This window comes from Neopsephotus bourkii, unplaced genomic scaffold, assembly GCF_033783945.1.
Source record: "Neopsephotus bourkii isolate Nb327-2 ecotype Australia unplaced genomic scaffold, CSIRO-AGI_Nbou_v1 NB_1780, whole genome shotgun sequence".
Taxonomy (NCBI): Eukaryota; Metazoa; Chordata; class Aves; order Psittaciformes; family Psittacidae; genus Neopsephotus; species Neopsephotus bourkii.
In genome coordinates, this window is record NW_026902254.1 from 5,924,415 (window position 1) to 5,950,860 (window position 26,446).

The following is a 26,446-nucleotide window of genomic DNA, read 5'->3' on the forward strand; positions in this document are numbered from 1 at the left end:
TCAGACAAAATACTAGTAATCAGTACTTGAAAAAAAATAACGTGAGAAGGGCAGAGATAAAACTAGAGCACACTGTATCATTTTGCCTAAGCAAGCAGCACACAACTTGATTTTGGTTGAAAAATCTTATAAGCTGCTCAGCAGAAATAATTTCAAAACATAGCACAGCTTTTATTTACTTTTCCTTTTTTTACTTTTCCAAAACACTACTAGATTTCATGAAACTGTCACCTGAAGAATACTAGTAATTCTAAAGTTTAAAAAAAAAAAAAAAGTTTTGGTATTTATCTTCCTCATTAAAACAAACAAGATTATTTAGAAATGTAACCTCAGTTGTTCTATATTAAAACTTTAAGAGGTGTTCAATGAAGCAGTCACGAATTTTGCTACATAAGTGCTAAGCCTAAACATTAAGAGCAAAGAGTCAGAAGAGGTGAGTTACCAGAGGAAACCTCCCTGAAAACACAGGCAAAAGGTGTTCAGCCTAAAAGGGCAATAAAATACTTTTCTAACACAGAGAATCATTTGTGGTTAAAGAAAACTACTTCTATAAGTAGAATACAATTTTATGTTCACATTTGTCAAAAAGATCACTTTGATCACTCCCGCTCTTGAGGGAAATTATTTCTCCCTCAAGAAATAAAGCTGCAATGTACTGTGAACTACAGCACATAACCTTTGTGTGCTCAGTTCATGCACTTGGACAAAAACCTGCTCTTCCTCACATTTCTTATCAGGCAATTTCATATTTACATAACAAATCCCAACAAAACTGAAACAAAGGCAACGGATAAGAATTTTGGTAAAGCAGTTACATTCTAAGAAACATAAGTAAGTTTAAAGCAGCCAACGGCTTTCAGCACCGTACTTTTCAGAAGAACTTATAAAAGAGATCAGTGATCACATTCCTTTCTGGTTCATAGAGGCCATCCATGTAATTAAGATAATAAAAGAAAGCAGAACTCTTTTTCAGAAACAGTCACAGTGTATAGAAAGGAAGTAGTTAATTTTGGCAGCCACCATGAAGAAGCAAAAGCACTCCTAAGAAGACACTATTTGAGGGACAGTGAGGACAAACAGTATATACGTAAGCACAGAAAAACTGATAATTGGTGGTATGCTCTTGGTCTATCAGTTCACTAAGGGTGCTGGAGAAGGCCAGTTCTGGGCTGTGAAGCGGAACGATTTTTATCTTGCTTGCTTTTTATAGCTCAGATATCCCAATGTGGCACAGTAAAGCTTTGTGGATCTAGTGGCTTATGGCTCTATGACGCATTAACATGGCTTTTAAGCATGTTAATTTACCCAAAACTATGTAGACACAGATTAAAAGAGACATGAAAGCTGTCAGCAATATACACTTCTCTGTGTAGAAAAGGTACAGAAAATAAAAAATTAAAAATAAAAACCCCTGCATTGTATCTATGCTTTAAGACATCCATAGAGTTTCCAGCATCACTGATTTTAGCACCTACCTACAACTACAGAAAAATATGTCCCATTTCATCCATGAACATACCAAATTCACCTATGAAGAAATCATACTTCTTTCCCTGTTACTAGTTAGATGCCCACTTCAGACACTCGTCTCTTTAATGATCAGACCTCACTTGGAGCATTGTGTACAATTCTGGTGTCCTCAACATAAAAAGGACATGGAACTGTTAGAGCTAGTCCAGAGGAGGTCCACAAGGATGATCAGGGGACTGAAGCACCTCCTGTATGAACATAGGCTGAGAAAGCTGGGACTGTTCAGCCTGAAGAAGAGAAGGCTGCGTGGAGACCTCATAGCAGCCTTCCAGTATCTGAAGGGGGCCTATGAGGATGCTAGGAGGGACCCTTCATTAGGAACTGTAATGACAGGACAAGGGGTAATGGGTTAAAACTTAGATGGGGAAATTTAGACTGCATATAAGGAAGAAGCTCTTTATTGTAATGGTGGTAAGGCACTAGAATGGGATGCCCAAGGAAGTTGTGAATGCTCCATCAAGGCCAGGCTGGACAAGGCCTTGAGTGACATGGTTTAGTGGGAGGTGTCCCTGCCCATGGCAAGGGGGTTGGAACTAGATGATCTTAAGGTCCTTTCCAACCCTAACTATTCTATGATTCTATGATTTACATGGTAAGTCTGCTCATCAACTCAATAGCCTTTTCCATGTTACCTTTTCAAGGCATTGAGGGCAGCATCACATTATCTTTGCCCTACAGCTCAGCTTCTCTAGGCCAGACAAGCTCACTTCTTTTAGACAGACTTCTTTTTTTTTCCCTCTTACAGTTACCTCAAGCAAGAAATAATGAAAATGATGGTTATAAACAGTATTAATAACATAAATATTCTCATTAGAGAACTGAAAAAAGCCAAGCCCCCAATAGATGGCTTATTTGAGGTGTGAGCCAGTCCCCATTCCAGGATCATTGGGGCAGGGGAAGAATTAACGATTGCTCAAGAAGATAGAGAAATGGAGGCAGGCAAAACACATGTTTAAGAAGGTATCAAAATTCCAGGACTCTACCACCAGCCTACTTCCACTGATGAGCTAGTACGTACACTGCTTACTGTCCATATTAGTGAAAGCTGGTTTTATTTAAAAAGTGAAAGTGTTATTAAAAATAGATATTAAATAAATATCAAGCAACAATATATACAAACAAGTCAGTACAGAGTACGTATAAAATGTAGTTAGATGCAGGCTGTAGTTTAGCTCTTAAAACTTTTCATTATATAATAGAAACCTCCCTTTCTTTTAAACATCAAAGCTTCGTTTACAACCACTTAACACTCACAAGAACATAAAACTGGTGCTGTAGCTATTTGCATCTAGAAGTAATATTTTAAGGAATAAAAATATTAAATAAGTAACTACTCCTTAATAAGTTATCTTACAATACAGAAAGAGCTGTTAAAAGATACAGTCAGGGATTACTCCTGCATTTATGAATTTTTATTCCTAACTAAGTTCATCAGTCCTATTGCTCCTACGTATTCCACAACATCCTACAAAAGCACAACAGTTAACAAAAAAAAAAAGGCAAAACTAAACAAAACAAAAAAAAAAAAAAAAAACACGCTTGAAAGAATCTCGTTTTGTTATTTTTATAGTTCCTATTTTACCACTAGGTGGTGATAGCTCAACACATACCGGCTTCTAGTTTCTTAAAAGTGTGAACTGCAACCGGACAACACAGTTTTACATAAAACGTAAACAGTTTTTCGTGCTCTCCATGCACTAAAGATATGAACAATTAATAGCTTTAACTATAAACTGCTGTAGCAAATACTTACCTGCTTCAGTTGCAGCCTTTCCCCCTGTTCTTCTCCATTAAACACTCACAGATGCCTTGGAAACAACTCATCCCAAATTAATTCACTCCAGCCTTTCACCTCACTTCTGGCTGAGTCACACAACCTTTGTATGCCCTATAGTCTTGTTGTAGCAGGTGCTTCTAAAAAATCATGAATAGCCATATATCTAAAGCCTTTTTCCACAGCACTATTTGCAAGGCTGCTTACATAAGTCTATGAAAGCCATCAAAGACAAGGCTGCCAGTTTCTATTTGCCTCAAACTCTCTAAATTCCTAGAGCAGCTGAAATTCAGTGCTTTTAAATAATACCAATATCACTGCACTTTTTATCAAAATAAAATCTCAAGTCACAACTTTCACCTAAGATTCAGCCCCTAAACCTAATAGTGAGTCCCGTTATCCACAAGTACGTCAGCAAAGTTCAGGTGCAGTCACTTGAGTGAAAGAAAGGCTTGCTCCCAGCAGGTACATTCGGCACACCTGCACCCCATTATCCTCCCTGGATGCAGCCGTAAAACATGGCTTGGTTGGTGTGCTGATGGGATGTGCTCCTGAACTCTTACTGCAGAGAGATCTACTTGCAGAATTTTTTATCCAGTTTTAAAAGTCACCTCTGACCTCTTGGTCACAGTCAACATTTTGTGTCTGTGTGAAGCTGCTTTTGCTGTTAATGTTCCTGCCTGATACCTTGCAAGTGGTGTTTGTCCCCAACTCCTACAACACCTCCTGCATGGTGAGGCTGAAGCACCATCTCCAAGTGTGCTACCTGTAACCCATAAAATGGATCATTTCCTTTAGTACCTGCACAACTCTACACCATACTTGCTCAGTTCTAGGTGTTTTATAAACTGCATTAGGAGCTGCATGTGGATGTAGTCCAGCTACTAAAATCATAAAAACCTGAAAATATGAAAAAAACCCCACATGGTTTCTCTATTTCCATATTGCTTACAACTGTATCCATAATAGATGATGCCTCTGACATATGATTATGCTTTTTTATGAGTAGAAACAAGTTAAATTATTTCTTAACAGCTTATATCTGAATAGCTGAAACCAGTTCATTTAAAATACATTTCCAAATAGAATACTATATATATTAAAGGAAAATTACTAATATGACAAAACCATAAAAAATATAGAACAGCATTTCTGCCTCCAACGTCATCATACTTTACTACACCAGTGAGGATACTCAAAGCCCTATGATGGTGTAAGTGCAGTTCCTAGACTATTTGGTACCACTTCTTACAGAAATTTATTAGTGGGGGGGGTGTTGCATGGACAAGGTAAAGACAAAACAAATTACAGAAGATATACAGTAGGGAAAACAAAGAAAAAACATGGAGTAAGTTTGTATTTCCTTTGCATTACATTAGCTTGAATGTCTGCATCTATGTAACTTGTTAAACATATTATCTTTTCTAGAAAACTTGTCTCTCTTTAATTCACACCAAATTGCTGCCTTGTCATTTATAGCTCAGTGCACATAAACAGTTTGGAATTAACTAGCTAAGTATAAATTACGTCAAGGAAATGGGAAAGAAGGCTGAAACAGGTATATTAGCTAACAGCATGGCTTAAATAGGTTTCAGACTGAAGCAGAGAAACTTCTACTTAAACCATAAGCAATTTGACATAACAAATCTATAGGAAATCAGAGTTACACAACAGTAAAATACGTGGACCATTCCCCAGAAGGGACAGGCTTTCTCACTAGACTGTGAAAGATCCCATGCTGTCCTTAAGTCTGCATCAGCCTGTCACCCTAAGGAGCACATAAGAAAATTATAAATTCATGAAAAAAGTGGAAACAAACTTGAATCCTTGATTAAATAACCTCATCTCCTAAGAGCCTACTCTTTCTCAAGTAAAAATGATCTCACAGTTCTTAATACTTTGCTGTCTGTTCCACCTTATCCCAGGGTCCAAGCTAGTGCCTATTCCATGACCCAAGCTACAGGGCATGAATTGTACAGTTCTGATGTGCCACAACATGTATAGCCTCTCAGTCTTTCCATCCAGCTTCATATTTCATTATTCAAAACGGAATAAACATGTACTGTAAGCCAGCAGCACACCAAGACCTTGGCCCCAGTTCTGTCCTGCAGCAAGGAATTTCATGGATTAATTATGGCTTGTATAAAACCAAACCAAAAAGATACAACAAAAAGAAAATCCAACCCACAAGTCAAGCTTGTATTAAAGAAAAAAAGAAAGAAAAAAAATATTGCACAAAAATCTGTATTTTTTCAGTGCTTAGTCTGTTTCTTTTATAGGATCATAGAATGTTAGGGTTGGAAAGGACCTTAAGATCACCTAGTTCCAGCCACCCTGCCATGGACAGGCACCAAGGCCTTGACCACTGCCAGGGATGTAGCATTTACCACTTCTCTGGGCAACCCATTTCAGTGCTTCAGCACCCTTACAGTAAAGAACTTCTTCCTTATATATAACCTGAACTTCCCCTGTTTAAGTTTAAACCCATTACCCCTCTTTTCAATACATATATTTTCTTTTTGGCCTTGTATTGATCGAAAACCCACTGAAGTTAATGGAATAATTCTCACTGGCAGCAAAGTTAAACTTTCTAAAGAAAGAGTGATTAGAAGCATGCACCACAGGTCTGCACCACTGAGCACCTGCTCTGCTCTAGTATCTCTTAGTAATAGTCTTCAGTTGTAGAAGAGCTACTCGACCACATCAGGCTTTTCAGACAAGCCCTGGACAGAGCTGTCTTCACTGGCATACTTTTGCGTTTTTATAGGATTCTCTTTCAGGGAGGAAGTTTATGTTGCTATCACTCTTTTCACCACCTGCCATGATCCCTCACCTCATTTCCAAAAGAGAAATAGGGAACAGGTCTCATTCCTTTAGGCTACAAGAAATATCACCTGCTTTTCTGGGTTGGCATGATATGGATTTTCTTCCACTGAGATAAACTCACAGTACTGTCACTTTGTGTGAATCTTAAAAACATTTGAAGCACAAAATAAAATAATAATAACAACCTCAAGCACTGTCTTCAGCAAACTACAAAGTATAAATAGCGCAGCTGAAAGCAGCACAAAAGTTGGTTTGTGCTATCATGCCACTGAGCCAAAAATAAATTCTTTGGAAATTCTGTGGAATTGCTGTAGAGAATCTCATAATTCTTACGAATCTTAATACCTTAATCTTTCCCTTTAACCTTTCTCCAGCTAGATAAAAGGAATTAAAATAAAGCTTCTGATTCTGAGGAATGGAATGTTTGGTATCTACTGCTGATAAATAGAACACTAAGCCTTTGAACATTGCTTGACCTGTCTCATTGTATTAACCTAAAGGCAACATTTTTGTAGGCATTACATAATTTCAGTTCTAAAGTAGAAAAGTTCTCTCACAGAGATTTTCCTTGGATCATTTTTACATAGTAAGTCACATAAAAAAACCAAGGCTATGAAATAAAAGATACACTTGAGTATTTAAGTATTTCCCTTGACTTTCTATTGCTAAACAAGCCAAGTTCAAACCACTCAAGTTTTAACACAGCCCAAAGAAAAAAAAAGACTCAAATAAAAAAAATACTCTTTTAACTTTATTATGACCAACAGAACCTCAATTGTTTTCATGCCAGTGTGACTGCAAAAGGGTACAAAAGAAGAAACCAACTAAAAGCAGTCATCCCTGCACAGAATCATAGAATAGTCTGGGTTGGAAGGGGTCTCGATGATCATATAGTTCCAACGCCCCTGACATGGGCAGGGACACCTTCCAGTAGGCCAGGTTACTCAAAGCCTCATGCAACCTGGCCTTGAACATTGCCAGGGATGGGATATCCACTGCTTCTCTGGGCAACCTGTTCCAGTGTCACACCAATCTCATAGTAAAGAACTTTGTCCTTACATCTAATCTAAATCTACCCTCTTTCAGTTTAAAGCCACTACCCCTTGTCCTATCCCTACCTGCCCTCTTCAGATTTGTTACAGGCCCCATTTTTAGGTACTGGAAGCTGCTGTAAGGACTCCGTTGAGCCTTCTCTTTTCCAGACTGAAAAAGACAAACTCTTTCAGCCTGTCTTCATTGGAGAGTCCTCCATCCTCTCCAGTCCTCTGATCATCTTTGTGGCCCTCCTCCAGATTCACTCCAAGAGGTCCACATCTCTCTGGTGTTGGGGGCCCCAGAGCTGAATGCAGTACTGCAGGTGGGGTCTCACAAGAGTGGAGTAGAGCAGGCAAATCACCTCCTGTGACCTGCTGGCCATGCGTCTTTTGATGCAGCCCAGCATACAATTGGCTTTCTGGGCTGCAAGTGCATACTGGCCAGGTTATGAACTTCTTGTCAACCAACATCCCCCAAGCCCTTCTCCTCAGGGCTGTTCGCCATCCATTCTCCACCTGTATTTCTTCTTGGAATTGCCACGACCCAGGTTCAGGACACTGCACTTGGCCTTCTCAAACTTCATGAGGTTTGCACTGGCCCTCCTCTCCAGCCCGTCAAGGTTCCTCTGGATGGCATCCCTTCTTTCCACCATATCAACTGAACCACACAGCTTGGTGTCGTCGGCAAACTTGCTGAGGGTGCACTCAATCCCACTGTCCATGTCGCCGACAAGATGTTGAACAGGATTGGTCACAATACCAACCCCTGAGGGACACCACTCATTACCCATCTCCAGTTGGACATTGAGTCATTGACCACAGATCCTTGCATATGGCCATCCAGCCAGTTCTTTATCCACCGCGTGGCCCCTCTATCAAATTGACATCTCTCCAATTTAGAGACAAGGATCTCATGTGGGACAGTGTCAAATGCTTTTCACAAGTTGAGATAGATGATGTCCTCTGCCCCTATCCACCAGTTCTGTAGCCCCATCATAGAAGGCCACCAAATTGGTCAGGCAGGATTTCCCCTTTGTGAAGCCATGCTGGCTGTCACCAAGCACCTTGTTGTTTTTCATGTGCCTTAGCATGCCTTCCACGAGAATCTGCTCCAAGATTTTGCCAGGCACAGAGGTGAGAGTGACTGGTCTGTAATTCCCCGGGTCATCCATTTTCCCCTTCTTGAAAATGGGGGTTATATTTCCCTTTTTCCAGTCGTTGGGAACTTCACCTGACTGCCATGATTTTTCAAATATGATGGCCAGTAGCTTAGCAACTTCATCTGCCAGCTCCTTCAGGACCCACGGATGGATTTCATCAGGTCCCATGGACTTGTGCGCATTCAGGTTCCTAAGACGATCTTGAACCTAATCCTCTCCTACAGTAGGCCTAAGGTCTTCATTCTCCCAGTCCCTGTATTTGTCTTCAAAGACTTCAGCGGCATGGCTAGAGCATTTCCCAGTGAAGACTGAGGCAAATAAGTCATTCAGAACCTCAGCCTACCCCAAATCCATGGTAGCCAGTTCTCCTAATTGCTTCCAGAGGGGGCCCACATTATCTCTAATCTGCCTTCTGTCTGCAACATACCTATAGAATCCCTTCCTGCTATCTCTAGCATGCCTGGCCAGACTCAGTTCTGTCTGGGCCTTAGCTTTCCTGACCCGATTCCTAGCTTTCTGGACAATGACTTTGTATTCCTCCCAGGCCACCTGCTCTTTCTTCTACCTTTTATAAGCTTCCTTTTTCTTTCTGAGTTTTCTCACTAGTTCCTTATCCATCCATGGAGGCCTCCTTGCCTTCTTGCCCTGTTTCCTTCTTGTTGAGATGCAATGCTTCTGAGCTTGGAGCAGGTGATCCTTCAATATCAGCCAGCATTCATGGGCCTCCCTGCCCTCAAGGGCTTTATCCCATGGAACCTTACTGAACAGGTTCCTGAAGTGGCCAAACTCTGCTCTCTTGAAGTCCATGGCAGTGAGCTTGCTGCATGACCTTCTCACTGTCCTGCGGGTCAAGAACTCCACCACCTCATGATCACCGCAGCGAAGGCTGCCTTGGAGCATCACATTTCCAACCATCTGCTCCCTGTTGGTGAGCACGAGGTCAAGCATGGCAACTCTCCTGGTCAGCTCCTCTATCACTTGCAAGAGGAAGTTGTCTTCCATACATTTGAGGAACTTCCTAGATTGCTTGTGCCAGGCCATACTGTCCCTCCAGCAGATACTGAGGTGGTTGAAGTTCCCCATCAGAACAAGGTGAGGCTGCTCCTATCTGCCTGTCTACGCAGTCTACATAGGCCTCCTGATTGGGTGGCTTCTAGCAGACCCCCACAGTGATGTACCCCACTGCTGTTCTCCCTTGGTTGGCTCATCACCAGTCTCCAGTCAAGAGTTCCATACTCTCCAGCCAGTCAATTAAAATAAATAGCTACACCCCCCCCCTGCCCCGTCTGCCTAGCCTGTCTTTCCTGGAGAGCCTATAACCTTCCCTTCCAACACTGCAGTCATAGGAGCCATTCCACCATGTTCCTGTGATGCCACGTAGAAGTGCACACATGTCTAATTCCTCTTGTTTATTCTGCATACTAAGGGCATGTGTATAGAGGCAAGATAGACATGACATTTATGATAAAGAAACTGATATCTCAGAGTAATATTATGTTAGTCCATGAAATGCTCTGAAAAGACACAACCTGGTGGAACATCTGATTGATTCTTAAATCAGTCACTTCATGAACAATGCAAGGTGGAATTTATTACCCATAACAAAGTATGGTTAAACAAGACTGCCTCCTAAAAAGGCCTGTGTGCTCATTCCTCATCCAGAAAATAGGTAATAACTCAACTTCAAACAATGTGAAAAAGATATCCCTGAAAGGGAGGATTTCACAGGGGGCAATTCTTACTACATTTTCAGAATTAAAAAAATTCTCCTTTACCAAACAGGCAAGCAGTCCATCCTTGCTCAGAACTAGCACATGCAAGATTTCCATGAAAACCTCTATTTATCAACCTAAATAAGAGATAAACGGACTGTTTTCTGTGGGAGATCATGACATTAGAGCCGCAGAGGACACCACTTACTGACATCGTCTAAGGTAGACAGGGAGCCTGACCCAAATGACAGGGAGAGCCTTTGAGATGGCAGGACCTCCTGTCACAGCTTGAAAGTTGTAGGCCAGAAGGCATTTTCTGAATGTTTCTGGCTGCATTATTATGTTTTTTTTTTTACCAACCAAATAATTTTATATATTATATATAATGCTACTTGCCGATTTAAGCACTTTGAATATATGTGCTGCAGTGCTGCTGCTGTAAAAAGAAAGGCAGAGTAAGTTATTAATCATAATGTCCATCCATTAATTTCTTCCCAAAGTCTTTGACTAGCTAGAATCTTTCCAGGGGTTTTCTGAAGATGATATATGAACTACAGCTCAGTAAAAAAAAAAGGTATGGAAAAGCAACACGTGTCTAATTAATTAGGGGAAGCAATAATATCACGATAGACTTCAGAAAAATAGAGAAATATCTGTAGTATTCTCTTCTGAGAATGGCTTACCCTGAACAGCTACAGTTTTGGCACTGCAACCACCTACTCATTACAACTGATCCAAAACAACTTCTGAGAACATTTTTCTTTATTAGAGGAACTGACTCACAGCTGGACAAAATTTTTATCCAGTACTTTTTCCAACCAAAAAAAATTATTTGATTCAACTGACATATTTTGTAGCTATGTTGACCTCGGCCACGTTCTCTCAATTCAAAGACACAAACCCAAGTTACTCTATTTAAAGCACTTTTTAACTCACATCTTGTACCAAACATACATTTTCCTATCAGTTCAAACCAGAAAAAAAGCCAAATGATGTTATCTTTGGGGTGCACTACGCAGTTCTCTCAGTCTCAAATTGTAGTTTTCCAGTAGTTTTGGAATAACCATCAAAACTAATAGCTGGCTGATTGCAGATCCCTACTAAAAGGCACTAGCAAAGTTTTTACTGATGTGCCAGTAATGCTAATTATATGGAAAAACGGAGATTTCCTTGGACAGTTGTGGCGTCTTCCTTCCAAAGCTGTAAGAAGTGTCCTGGGTTCAGCAGTAGCAGTCATTTTTCTCGGTAGCTGGTGCAGTGCTGTGTTTTGATTTTCGGGCTGGGAACAGAGCTGATAAAAATGATGTTTTGGTTTGGGCAAGGACTTTGTGAGCCTCATGCTCTGCCAGAGAGGAGGGGAGGCCGGGAGGAAGCAGAGACAGGACACCTGACCCAAACTGACCAAAGAGGTATTCCATACCACAGCACGTCATGCCTAGGATGTAACGGAGAGTTACCCGGAAGGGTGAGGTGGACTGCAGGGTTGGAGGGGGTATCGGTCGGTGTTTGATCAGGCAGGGGGGGCAAGTTATTGGTCGCCTGGTGATGGGGTGTTGTATTCTCTTCCCTTGTTATTTCCTTTATCATTACTATTATTGGTGGTAGCAGCAGTGATTTGTGTTTTACCTTAGTTACTAAACTGTTCTTCTGTCAACCAGTGGGAGTTGCATTCTTTCTGATTCTCCTCTCTGTCCCTCCAGGAGTAGGGGGAGGGCAAGAAAGGGGCGGAGTGAGTGAGTGAAAGCTGTCTGGTTGGGGTTAAACCGTGACAGGAGCTACCCAGTTCTAGAGATGACAGGAAAGAAAATGGCTTGCTCACACTCACTGCGCAAGTGGCAGCCCAGCAGCATCAGCAGCGATAGGCCTGAGACTCTGTGTGTCCAGGAGACTCAGCCCATAAGTGGAAGAAACTCAGTGCCATTTATCTCTCTTTTAAGTTTTTCTGTTGAAAGCTGCCTTCATTCCTCCCCACTCTACAGGGGAGCTAGACACATGCAGCTATCTCTGCATAAGTTGTTAGGAGTTCACAATTGCCAAAAATAGCATTGTGTACAGGCAGCAGCTATGTCTGAGAAGTAGCACAGCTCTGCTTATGTGGCATAATACCTGCTATAGTTAGCATTGCTTAGCCAGCTAATTAGCCAAGTGAAGGTCCTGCAATACCACTTGCATATTATTTCCCACTGCAGAACTAGCTCAGCTGTGGTATTTCTGCATAGTACATCACTGTCTAGAAAAACAGCTGGATTCCTTTTATGTCTGTAGGGTGATGATCAAGAAGATAAATAACTAATATACATATATCTGTGGTTTGACCCACATTATCTAAAAAAATGTTGCTCATAAGCTGATCAAGTGAAAGAAAAAAATCTCTCTTTAGATTGCATGTCTCAAGGTAATATATTCAGTTAATATTTTACCTTACATATATCAGAACATATGCTTGCACATAAAAAAATAATCACTTATTACAGCTTCAGAAACTTAAATCATCACTTTTCAAAATATTTTCATAGTTTAAAAACAACAACTGTATTGTGAAGAAGTCCTCACAGAAGAAGGTACAGCATATTTGAAAGAATATTTTTACTATATGACAGAAAAAAAATGAAGTGGGATCATTGAACCTTTCCAAAGTATAATTATATGATACCTTTAACTCAGGTAATTAATTAAAATATGACTACTTTATCACATGCTTTTGACACTTCATTTATGAAACTAGTACACAATAATGATCCTAAAATATTACCCGAGTAAATTTCTCATTATCTTATCCATGTAGGGAGATATTTTTCTCCTCTAGCCATGACTACCTTATATGGAATAATCATAAATAAAGGAACTTATGAATTCACACAGTATTTTGATTACAATTTTTTTACTTGTTAAAAAGACTAACAATGAAAGCACTTATTAAATAAATGAAAAATAAAGGTAGCTAACTTCTCATCTAGAACTGGAGAACAGTGAGGATGAAATTAAGATAACAAAAAAATTATTTAAAAATCACCCAGAGGATCCCATAGAGTATTGCTAGGTTAGTTAGAAAAGCTCACAGATTTAATGTCTATGAAACATGGAAGGTCCATTTCCCCACAGCCTTATGCTTAGTAATTTATTTCTAGCATAAAATAAATATGGGTTTAAGTATTATTTCTCATTTGGAAAGGTTTTTACTCAATTTGTAGAAGTGCATCTTACTACGAGAAGTGAAAGGCAACAAAAAATTGAGCCCAGGCTCTGCTGTGCAGCAATGAGCAGCAAGAATAATGGTATCTATATTCCCCCAGGAAAGGTTAAGAATATGTCTATAACTGACAATGAACAAAAAGAATAAATCATTTCCTGTGCACCTCTCCAAGAGCCTAATGCAGTGAAAGGCAGCTAACAATCAGACCCTCTGCTCTGAAAACAGATGCTACATTCTACAGTTAATTTCAAATTATTATATGAGCTACTGAAACACACTGATATAGCCCCTGTTACATTAAAATTTGGAAAGTTTTCGATTTTTTCTCTAGATAATTAAAGTTGAGGAAGATCAAACTAAAAATGATGAGTAAGTAGAATGCAAAAAACTAAGTTTGGAATTTAGTGTGTGTTGTGGCTTAAGTCCAGTCAGTAACTCAGAACCACACTGCCACTCACTCACTCCCCCCCTTTTCTCCACACCCCCCGCCCCGACTCCCCTGAGCTAAGAACAGTCCAGTAACTAAGGTATGACACAAACCACTACTGTGACCACCAATAATAATAATGACAAGGGAAATGACAAGGCAAATAACAAGGGAAGAGAGTATAACAGCTCACCACCCACCTACCAATACCCAACCTGACCTGAGCAGTGATCTAACTTTTCCAGGTAACTGCCCCCAGTTTATATACTGGGCATGATGTGCTGTGGTATGGAATACCTCCTTGGTTAGTTTGCGTTGGATGTCCTTTCTCTGCTTCCTCCCAGCTTCCCCTCCTCCCTCCTAGAAAGTCCTTGGTCAGAGTAAACATTACTGAGCAGCAACTAAAAACATCTGTGTTATCAGGGTTGTTCCCAGGCCAAAAGTCAAAACCACAGCACTGCACCAGCTACTAAGAAGGAGAAAAATGACTGCTACTGCTGAACCCAGGACAGTGTGGAAATTGCTCAAAACAATCTCATATATATGTCGCAGTTATAAACACGACTATAGTACTCTGCTGGCTACTGTAAACAAAAAGCGCAGTTTGAGATTTTATGCTGAATATGGCTCCTTCAGCAACTACATGCAATTCTAACGTGTGGACCAGTGGCACAGACAACAACGTCTTGCACCAATTTTACCTGCAGTTCCCACATCTTCAGAATCTCTAATCCAGGTGTAAACTGTATATTATACAATCAAAATCTGACACCCATAGAAAGGACAACTGTAGGATGCATTTAATAGTTGGTGTAGACATTGCGTGAAGAAGAAGCAAGATGTGTGTATCTGAAAAAAACAACCTGGAATCCCAGATTTTCATTCCTGATTAAAAATCAGCCTCTCAGTGAATTGTAGCACCTCTCTTAATTGTGAAGGAGGTTCATAGAAGTTTAAATTACTTATATAACATCAGCTTTACAAAACAGAACATTTACAAAAATTTATACTGAGATAATTAGGAAGCTAAAGATCATGATGATAATTATTATTATTATTTTAAAATTACAAGACTGGAAAAGAAAGCAGCTGGCATCTCAAAGGTCTGATCAAAAATGCTTTATGATACTGAAGGAAGGCTCTTCTGAACTCTTTTCAAAGAGGAGATCACAACCTGTAGCTTCCCAGCAAAGAAAGAACAAATTAAAAAAAAAAAAATAGAGAAGAAGACTAATAAAAGGTTCAGGTTAATCTTCCACTTCCTATGAATGAAATGGGAAAATTTTACCAACTTGGAATCTACATCATCCTAGTGAAAATGAAAAGACAAATGACAACATAATCTCACAACCCCCATTTCCTCCTTTCCTGGTTTTGCAAATAACAGTGTTGACTTATTTCCTAATACATTAAACATACCCCTATTTTTAATAATACAAAAACAAAATCTGGGAATCAGATTTAGATTTACAAAAAGGCAAAAACTTTAAACTTCAACAGATGTTTATTTCTGAAACAAGTGCCAGTATAATTTTGTCCTATGTCAAAGCACTTCAGTCCCTACACAAACAGTAGAGTCAGAAGGATCTTGCTCCTAAAAAAATCAGAAAGCTCATTAGAATAAAACCTTTCTGAGGGATTCAGCTGTTCTCATAAATTTCTCTATTAATCCTCCTTAAAAATACAAGGAAGACCATTTAGATAATATCAAACTTGTCTTGCAATCCTTTCTTTTAAACTGAGGCATTTAATATGTTGTTGCCTACTATGGCATATGAGATTTTCCAGAACAAATGATGGTTATAATAATGTCACTGACTGCAAAGTATTGATCTTAGTATTTACTCAGATTTGTGGAATACAAATGTATCAATTTTGTGATTATAAACTGATTAGACAGTTTATAATGGAAAAGAAAAATCACATGTTCATATACTCAACTCTGTGCCAACACATTATCTTTATCCCATTAAAGAGCCTTATGCCATCTGTACCATCTGCGGTACCAGCTGGTACATCAGTCCAAAAATATCTCTTCAATTATAGTATACTGATTAGTTTTTAGTATGGAATCAATTGTAGCTTAACTGAATTATAAAAATAAATTGGTATTGTATTTTTTCTCGTTTCTCTGAGTTGATTTTGGTGCTGAAAATGAAAAAACTTCCTGTACTTTTACTACAAGTTGGAGATTTCATAATTTGCTTCACATACAATGAAGTAAAAAAACAATTAAAGTGGGGACATCAGTTAAATAAGTTAGGTATCAGGACCATGTTTAAAATGAGACACTGACCATTTTTAGCAAAAATCAAATAAGTAGCTCTTTTTCCCCAAAATTCCCTTCTAAACAAATATGGCATATATTAAAATGTAAGTTTAGAAAGCCAAAAGATGGGTGAATTTTTTTCCCTACATAAAAATTTATCTAATTCAGTGTAGAGTTATTTTTATAAAGCAAATTGCACGAAATTCCTGCTATAATGAAACTTATGGCAAGATTCTTAGCCATTTCAACAAGCCAAGAATTAACACACAATTAACTGAAAGATGTACATTCTTCTGTACACACCACACCTTCCACACACCAGCTACTAAGGAGAAAAATGACTGCTACTGCTGAACCCAGGACAGTATCTTATGGCCTGAGCCTTTGATCAATCACATTATCCCTACTTTTATGCAGAACTACAAGCCAAGATGTGAGTTTTATGCTATAAATCCTTCGCACTCGGAAATTTTGCTATATATATTACTAACATACATTGTATACATCAAAAGAACTGTACTGCGATTGTAAACACTAGCAGCATTAGTTCAGCTCCTTTCTACATACGTATTACAGTGCGCCCTTTTTAATGACATGATCATGTGCTACAGTTTGAACAGGAGTTTCTTTTGATAATTTAATTGATGGATATTACCTATTTACCAAATTCAAAACTTTATTCATTCCACATTTTGTGCCCCCATAATTTACTTACTAAACATTACTGAAAATCTAATTTCTATGATGTTCATCACTACAGTGTCTGAGTACTTCACAAACATTACTACATTTATATTCACAACATCACTGAGATGAGAGAGTACCATTATATTTACTTTATGCAGAACAGAGGCACAGTGAGAGTAAGATCAAAGGTACTGAGTAATTTGGGAACTTGGTAGAAAACTCATAGAAGCTCATTTTCACAATGCTTAATACACAGCTTTTCATATATGTTTAAAGCCAAGTTAGTAAAGCTGCAAGTGGTCAGCATTCTGTAGATCAATCTCCAAGGATTCACTCAGAAAATAACACAGAGTGTCAATCCCTAAAGCCTGTCTCAACTGACTCCTTTAAGCTCACATATGAACCCTGTGACAGAAGAAATTTAGTTCTCCAGTATGAATTAACAACATGGAACTCTTTTCTGTATCCTGTTTTGTTCACTACTTTCTCAATTGTTCAGTCAACAACTAAGAAATTGCACTGTTGTCTTTCTTAAAAGCATTTCTAAAAATCTCTTCATTACCTGAGACTTTCCACTCTATTTACTAAAAAGTAAGAGGTTTTGATTTCAGGCAAAATCAACAGCTAGGAAACTGGTAGCTGCAATACGTTATTGTGTCCCCATGTAATTCAAAACTTGAGGGAGATGAAATAATTTCTAGATTTACAGACATTTTCTCACAGCAGAGAATACTGAGATTCATAGAATCGTAGAATAGCTAGGGTTGGAAAGGACCTTAAGATCATCAAGTTCCAACCCCCCTCGCTCTAAACCATATCACCCAAGGCCTCATCCAACCTGGCCTTGAACACTGCCAGGGATGGAGCATTCACAACCTCCCTGGGCAACCTATTCCAGTGCCTCACCACCTTAACAGGAACACAAGGATCAATTTTAAATTGTTGTAGGGACATAGTGTGATGTTTCTACCTCCATCTGAGTTTGATTTTTCTCGTTATTCATTCTGCATCTCAGTTGCATCAGAAGTGGTATGAACTATGAGACTTAGCTACAGCAGTCAAATATCACAGCTTGGGAGGAAGGCAGCTCTTGTCAACTGAAGGGCCTTAAATTGAAAAGTCTTTACCTGTCAACCAGTAAAGATAAACATAAAAGTGTGCAAAGATAAACACATCCTGTGCAAAATAAACACAGAAACATTTATAACAGCTCAGTTGATAGATGCTACATTCAAAAGCTGTATTTGTTCATGGCTTTAAACATATATATATGAGGCATAACAAGGAAGTCAGACGAGGTGATGCTACTTACATTCAGAGGAACTGGGTGATGTGAATTGACAGAGGTTTAAAAGCTATGATTTTAACTAACTTGCTCTTCAGCACTCTTGCTGTTACATTCAAGACAACATTAATCAGAAATAAGTTTTTCTGCTGTTGGAAATGATGACCCCACCTCACACAAGTATCCTGTTTCTGCAGTTACAGGGCCAAAGATATCATAAATTAAATAATCTATTAGAAAAGGATTTTTAGTATTGATCTTTCTCAATGGGTTGGCCTCTTATAAGTCTCTTTTTGGTAGGCTGTATAATAAAGAAATCACGTTGGCCTCAAAGGCAGAGGGTTACAGAGTAGAGTACAAGAAGTGCTTAGCTAGCTCAACATTTCCAGCACCATTTTCTGCGACATATGTGAAATCAACTATGCCTTCTGCTTTGCTGCACTGTGCAGGTTTGTTGGCATTTGGTTGAGGCAATGCACACAATTCATTTGCAGTGTTGCCACATATGACTAACACAGTCATTATACCCACTAAACATTTATATGGCCCAATGAAGGACCTTATGGACTTTTTCTTAGTCTCTTGCACATAGAAAAGATGAATAAGAAAATTTAAACAACTGAGAACACATCTCCTTGCCAAGAAGACAATGCTACTCGAAGGAACAACAGGGAGGTCCCCACAGGATGGCATTACTGCAGCAAGGAAGAACACCAAGTTCTCCCACTTACCCCTTTTGAGCTGAAAGGAGGGCAAATCTATCCTTGTCAAAACTGTTGCCTGCCAGAAGAACTGTCAGGACCACACTGCAGACTCCCATGGAAACAAGCATTCAAGCAAGGTGACAGGAGCAATAAATTAAATGAGGAGAAAGAAGCAAATAAAGCAACATGTAATTTTGTTGTTCTAGTCATTCTGGTTTATTTGTTCCTTACTGTTTTTCCCTCCTTCCTTCTGCCCTAAATTTCCACTTATAAAATATGTGGGTTTTCCTTTCAATTTTGTCTTTTGTGGAAAGTTACCCAGATGTAATGCTTCACCATGCCAACAAAAAATAAAAGAAAAGGAAAAAGAAAATAAAAAAAGGAAAAAAGCTGGCTTTGCATACTTTAAAAGAAGCTGCTTCTAACTGCAAGTTCTTTCTAGTTGGAGGACTTTTTTCCAGGGACAGATGCTCACAAGCACCATTGTGTTATACTGCACTAGTATCGAGTACACTTTGGTAAACAAAATGAAGATATCGTTAACCACCACAACAAATTCAGTTCTTTATGGGCCATACCATTTACAAAAAGACATTCAGAGCTACCATTTAATCGGGAATACTCTTAATACGTTTAGCCATTTAAATTGCTGGAATAATGCCCACATGGAAAGTGGCAAGATACTAAAGATTGATTCCATTTTCTAACTATGTCATGAATATAAGTCCTTCCACTTAATCTAATATACTTCTTTGGCTTATTAGTTTTTGATTGATAAAATGGTTTGAAATAAAAAAAAAACAAACAACAGTTCACAGACATAGTAGGAATCAAAGATACTGAGAGTACCAATGCTAAATAGAAGTGCATATTGTTTTCATTAAGGATCTGTTCGAGTTTCCCCAAAATGGTGATGTTCTACATGTATTATATTCCAAACCTTTCACTGATAGAACTTGATTTTTAAACAACAGATTTTCAATAAATTAGCAATCTTTTATTTTTTTTTTTTATGGGACACTGACTTTTGTCTGACAATGAAGGAAGATCCAGGCAAACAGAACTGGACATCATATTTTCAAATGGAGATGCCAAAATTTCATAGTTTACTTTCATGTTTAGGTCACATAGATTCTGTATTTTATTGCAATGGATCATTTTTAAATAATATTGAAGCAGTAACTTCAATTCTACTAAAGAAAAAAAGGAGCATTAGAGAAATAATTATACTTCTGCTATAACTAGATGATTAAAGAGCAGCTAATCAGATATTCCTTTTATTCTTCAGCCAGATTCAAGAAGATGCTAGGGTTCTTTTTGCCAACAGTTTAAATGTATTGAAGAATAAGGTGATCATTGGTTAGTAGGATTAATGATCTCAACAATAAAATAAAATTTCATTATGCCAAGTCCAGAGTGACATCCCTGGAAAGGTTCCAGTCAGCTCCATGGTTCCTCATGCTTTCTATATGAAAAGAAAACACACATTCACTATGATAAACAAAAAACTAAATGGTTAATAAACCGGGTATGTTCAAAGCTCTTAATTAGAGCTAGTTTAAAACTGTGCGCTGTCTCTATCTCTGTACAGACTAAGAGGATGCCAGAGTCTGTGGAAGGTAACTCCCTGACACAGAGATAGGATGAGAGGTAACAGTCTCAAGTTGTGCCTAGGGAAGCTTAGATGAGGTATTCGGACAAATTTCTTCATTGAAAGGATCATCAAACATTGAACAGGCTGCCCAGGGAAGTGCTTAAGCCACCATCCCTGAAGGTATTTAAAAGATGTGTAGATGGGGCACACAGGAGCATGGTTTAGCGGTGGAATTGACAGTGATGGGTTAATGGTTATACTCGATACGTTTAAAAGTCTTTTCCAACCTAAACAGTTCTACAATTTTGTGATTCTTAGGAAGCTTATGCAAACTGCTTGGTGCTTGGTGCTAGTCAGTAGGAAAAGAAAGAGAAGTAAAGAGCAAAAAAGGAGTTCAGCATACTCTTCTGAAATTGTAGAATTTTTAGGCAGCAATCTGCCATGACTTAATGCTTCATCTTCCAATACCATGTCCCTCCTAGAAACAGCAATGCCAGGATTACAGTGGTGGCAATTGCAGGAAACCACAAAAATCCATTCTGACAGGAAGGACACAGAGCTTCAAGAGAAAAGGAGAAACATACCATGTTGTGTGATATTTATATAGCCAGGGAAGCGTAAGGCAGAAACTCCATAAAGCGATTTGCTCACATTTTCCTGAGCCATTTTTTGAAGGGGTTTAATTGTGGAGCATATTTAATAATTTGCATGCCAAACCCCAAGGAAATATAATTCCCACAGAATATCCTTCTCCTCACAAGCACATTCACTCTAAGGAGAACTGGATTCATAATCTGGACTTTGCAATTTGCTATCTTTGTGCTACATGTCTTTAAAAATTCTGTTCCGGATAATACTTACTTTAATAGGCACTAATAACTGTTTCAAGGGTTCTGAAGAAGCATTTATGAATTCTCTCCAAACTGTAAACTACTCTTTTTTCCAAGATCTATGCAATTTTATTTTAACATCTGACAATGTTTAAAAGCTTGTATGTACACAGTGAAAGCAGCAGGGTCTTAAGTCACAACTGTGTCCTTGAAGTATTAATTTTAAAATTTCAAAGTATTAAAAACTTCAGAAGATATGGGGGTTTTTTGTTTGTTTGTTTTGTTTTTCCTAATGCAGAAATACAGGAGTGATAGTGCAACTTTCTGGAGCCAAAAATGGTACTACATAATTTTATACATACTTACAAAAGTATGTATTAGAGCCTCACATTTTCATCAGCTTCATACATTGCTGAATTTAGCAAGTCTGTACACAAATACACAGTAACATCTCATTTTAAAACATTGATCAGTCTGGAATAATCATTCTGGAATTATTCAAAATTGTGAGATCAATGTTTTTCCACTTTCAATGATCTGAAAGATAACAAACATTCCCTCATAATACACATGCCTGTGCCATTAATTATTACTGCTACCCTGAAGAGTATTAGGAGTCTTACTGAGATTAGATCACTCCTACAAATTTAAAAGAAAATTACGTTCACCTGGGAGAGCCTATAATTTTATTGCCATGATTTATCTTTCAGAGTTAGCATTTGGCAAGAAGGAACCAAACTACAAGGGTCCCCTTTTTGCCAGAGAGACAAACTCCTTTGTCTGAGATTATAATGGGTAAATATTAAAATTGAATTACTTTCACTTATCTTTTTTCCTTTTCTTTTCACAATGTTATTTGAGAACCTTTAAACAATCTTTTCATGCCTAGTAAGTATGTACAACTCCATCTCTATTCTAATATGGAGAATTATTTAGCTAAGAATAGAGTCCTATATTGGTTTCAGGGAAAAAAAACCCTAAAATTAAAAAAAGAAGCTCACCATTTGCAATACTTTTACAAATAAATGGAATATATCCACATTTTTTCTCCTCAGTTCATTGACTTATATATATACAATGTATGCAGTATTCATTCAGAAGGTGGAATTTTTGCAACATAAAATGAAATATTTACATAGTCAGCCAGAAGATATAAGGTACCACAGAACTTTGACTTTTTAGAGCTGAATAAGAAAATACTGCTAATTCAGTTCATTTTAATTAAAGAAATATGTAAAACAATACTGAGCAATGTTCATTTTCTCTGAAAAAAAGTTATTGAAACCACAAAGTGAATCAGTTTTTAATCCTGTTAACTTTTCCTGAGTTCATAGCTTGCTTACTTAAGATTAGCATGTATACCAAGAACATCATCATCAAATTGTAAAACATTTTCATGAATATTTCAAATGGACAAAATGGACTAATCATTGCTCATTTTGAATTCCAAAGTTAATTTCTCTTGTAGTTTTTACAAAAGAAATATTTCTGTATTGCCTAAAATCATGACAGGTTTCATTTTAAAATGGATTTCTTTGTCTTCAGTGCATAAAATCGCAGACATGTTATTCTCTTCAGTGGTTGATACATGTAGCAATAGGCTACATGTAAAACCTGTTTGATGAGTATTCAGCAAAGATCTCATAGGATATTCTCTAATTGCTTACGCATTTACCACATAGAAAGGAAAGGAGAAGGGGGTCTGACAAGGGACATGGTCCTTGGTCTCTCTCACTTCTCCTTCCCTTCCTCCATCTCTCTCACTCCTTTTTCTTCTCTCAGAGGCTTTCAGACTCAAAATAACAGTCATGTGAACTTCAGTTCTACAGGCACATAGGACACATTTTTTCCTAGTGCCCATATGAAGTTCTGTGAAGTCCTCTCATGATGTAAATTAATAAATTCAAAATAAACCAGACATTGCCCAAAGCATCTGTGAAATAACTGGGGGGGGGGGGGGGGAGAAAAATCCCAGAAAGTAGTCTGACATGAAGTAAAAACTGACACATCTGACAGGCCATAAAAATTCAATTACTGGGCAAAATCTGAACACTGTATCAGCAATCCCTTAAGAGAGAACTGATCATGAAAAGCAGCTACTGGGACAGTGGAATGAACTCAGGAGGATTTCCTATTCCTGACACTGGGTATCTTTTATTTATTGTTGTTTTCTGTCATTTTTATCTATGACATTTATTTCATATTCTTGTAGGAAAGGGTGACTAGGCCAAGGCAGATTTCAGTAGCTATCATTCCATGCACAAGGAAACAAAAAAGAATATGCTTTTGATTCAGTAATATAGTTAGGAAACAACTCTTGTCTCCTAATTACGAGTCATGATAGTTTCTAATCAAGGCAGTTGGCAACTTTGATAGCAGGTTACAAACCTTGTACGTAATCCCGCTGTCATCACTGTCTACCTTTCAGGTTGTCATTGCCCCATCACTTCACAGCTCAATAGAAATGAATAGGCACACAAGAATTAATGCTGAGAGACAGTAAGGATGTTTCAGTCCAAAAGACCCCTGTTCAATATTAATAAAGTTCTTGTTAATTTTGAACAAATGAGAGGAAGATTTCTTTTCATGGTCTGAGATGTGACTGAATTTCAAAGCAATGTGCAACATATTTGCATAGGAAAAGGCTAACAGGTTGAACTAAGACCCTGTTCACAAGAAGTCATATCCAAAAAAAAAATCAAAACAGTACTGACAACTTCCAGCAGGAATTTTTTGAGTTATCCACGTATGAGATTATATGAAGTACCCTAAGGACAGCAGAACTTCTAACTAGTTCTCAAATAACATGAGGGGTTTTTTCCTTAAATATTTTGTCACATGCACTTTTGACAGGGAAATATATGACAAATGTATTTGACAGGGAAAAATGCACACGTTAATTGACAGCTTGGATCTATTCCACCATTAATAAGTGGTTTGAGAAAACAATATCAGAAACAATATTAAAAAGTTTATAAATAAGCAGGTGCTAATCTATATTTTTTACATAAGTTAGTATGTAATGCAGAGTCAACCGTACAATTCCCCCACATTTACCTTTGTGGCAGAAAACTTGCTGTCTTGGTGTCTCCCATTTGCATTTTATAAAATCTGCAGCACAATGCATATTCATAGCATGGAATGATCAGGAAAAACTCACAAATGCCTTGGGGTAACTGAGTAGGCTGCCGATTTAGTGAGGAGATACTGCAGGGCTGCTTTTTTAAAAAAAGTGAAACCCTCCAGTTTTCAACATCCTTTAAACTTCTGCTCCAAGCTTACTGAAATATCAAGCTCGCACTGATGTATAACTGGCAATAGTCATAGTCTGTTCTCTTTCCTAGTTACAAGATACCTGCTTTGTGAAACTACTCTATAAGGGATTTAGTCAAATTACTGAACCTTAAGCATTGACTATAAAGTGTCTTGAGTGTTGAATTGTTTCCCATTGACAACTATGTCATTCCGTTTAATTTTGAATTAAATAAAAAGCACTATTTTTAATTCTCTTGATCTCCCTTTGGAGCAATCACTCCTGCATTAAATTCACGCTGTTTAAATACTGCATATAAAAGGATTAAGTGTACTTATCTTTTCAGTACTGGTGTTAAAACGTTCTTATTCTTAGGACAGATGTTAAAATGGGAGGAGCAGAAAGATATCCCCAGTGCCAGGATATTCTAAGATTTTATCATAAGAATGAAGACTATTCATTCTGAAGTTAGAGTTAAATCATCTGAATATTGCAGTAAAACAAATGTTTATTTGCCTGCTCCAAATTCATAAATGGAAAATGTCTCTGAAAGTATAATTAATTCTATGAAGTTAAAACATGTTGACAAAGTCAGTTTCAATATCATACAAATAAACTATTAAAAACAAACTGTGAAGAATAAACTCTGTTTTAAAAGAAAGATCAAATATGCATTACTTCATGATATTTCTAGCTACAAACTGTTACAATAGCAATGGATTACCAAATAATTCAGTATTTACAGTTTTATGTTTTATAAATATGAAAAAAAACTTTTCAGCTGTTTTTAAGTACTAAACTGCAAGCCTCAACTGCCTAATAACTATTTTTATTCCACTTTACTAGTGTAAGGTAGCTTAAGACAACCAATAGGGAATTTGATTTCTGTAAAAGAATACTTTGGTGGGAATAACCCACCATGATATCATTTGCAAACCCACCTTCATTCTGCTGGCATAAAACAGTATTGATTAATATCTCAGTACCCTGGTGCTCTGTAGCTACCATGGCATCATGGAAGGATAGGAAGGTTCAATTACAGCAGACTTCTTGCTGACTTAACTGATGTCAGAGAATGGATGAGCATCTCTGTGGCCAGGCCTAGGGATTTTCAGAAATGTCCCACTTGTTTACATGCATGGAATATTACCTAGATGTGTCTCAGGAACGTAATGAGATATACTGTATACAACTTGTGTTACAGATGTCAGTAGGTTCTAGTACTGAAGTCCAAAAAAACTTTTTGAGCCAGTGAGGTCACCTTGGGCTACAGAGCAGTGCTGGAAAAAGCACTTCAGGATGTCAGTCTTCTCAATCCTGAAAAATATTCAAAGGTTCTTGTAAAGGTATCCTTATGGGAATACACTTTCTATCATTCAGTACTAGATACAGAAAAATTAATATCTTCACGCTGAGCTAACTGTGTCAGATTTTGATTTTGCCTCTGTTGGAGTAGCCCAGAGTAATTTAGCTGAGCCTGATTTTACAGTAATTCATTATATCTACTAATTAGCTTTACCAAGAAAAAATAAATCCTTAATTTTATCATTACTATTGACTGGTTTAATACCCTTTCCAGAGATGCAAATTATTAGCCAGTTTAAATATATTGAAGAATCAGACCTTTTAATTTCAGTGGAAGCTGCTTCAGATTCACAGCTTCTAGAGAGCTGACTCCTTATGCCTACCGAGATTGCTGATAAATAACCCAATGAAAAATAAAATAAAAAATATCTAATATACCTGTGAACGAAAGGATTAGTGTTTTGGAAAGGTTAGAGCAAATTCATTTGTACTTCATTAGCTCTACTAACAACACAGAACATAAATGAAAGTGCAGAGAATTAAAGGTACAAAGTGATACAGTAATCAGAAATCAAACATGTATTTAGCAAACCATAATATTAATGGAGATTAAAGCAGACATTTGTTGGAAATATTACCCTAGGGCTTTAAAAATGAGTGGCCAAAAATAGATACGTGATTATGCTTAGATTAAGATGCATATAAACACTTGTTTACTTGGATAACACAGGGATAAGGGCAGTTTAAAATCAGAGGTAGGCTACATTTAAACAGATCATTGTATCTAAATGCTGAAACTAAGCTCCTAGAGCATATCCTTTAAAGTAAATGTATAAGTAAAATATCACTCAGGATCTGGTGAC

The 26,446-nt window shown here is 37.8% G+C and overlaps 1 protein-coding gene across 4 annotated transcripts in view; it reads right to left on the bottom strand.

The window, feature by feature from the left end:
* The window catches only part of KCNIP4 (potassium voltage-gated channel interacting protein 4), a 432,794-nt gene that overhangs the window by 363,483 nt on the left and 42,865 nt on the right, over positions 1 to 26,446 (bottom strand). The window lies entirely within an intron of this gene.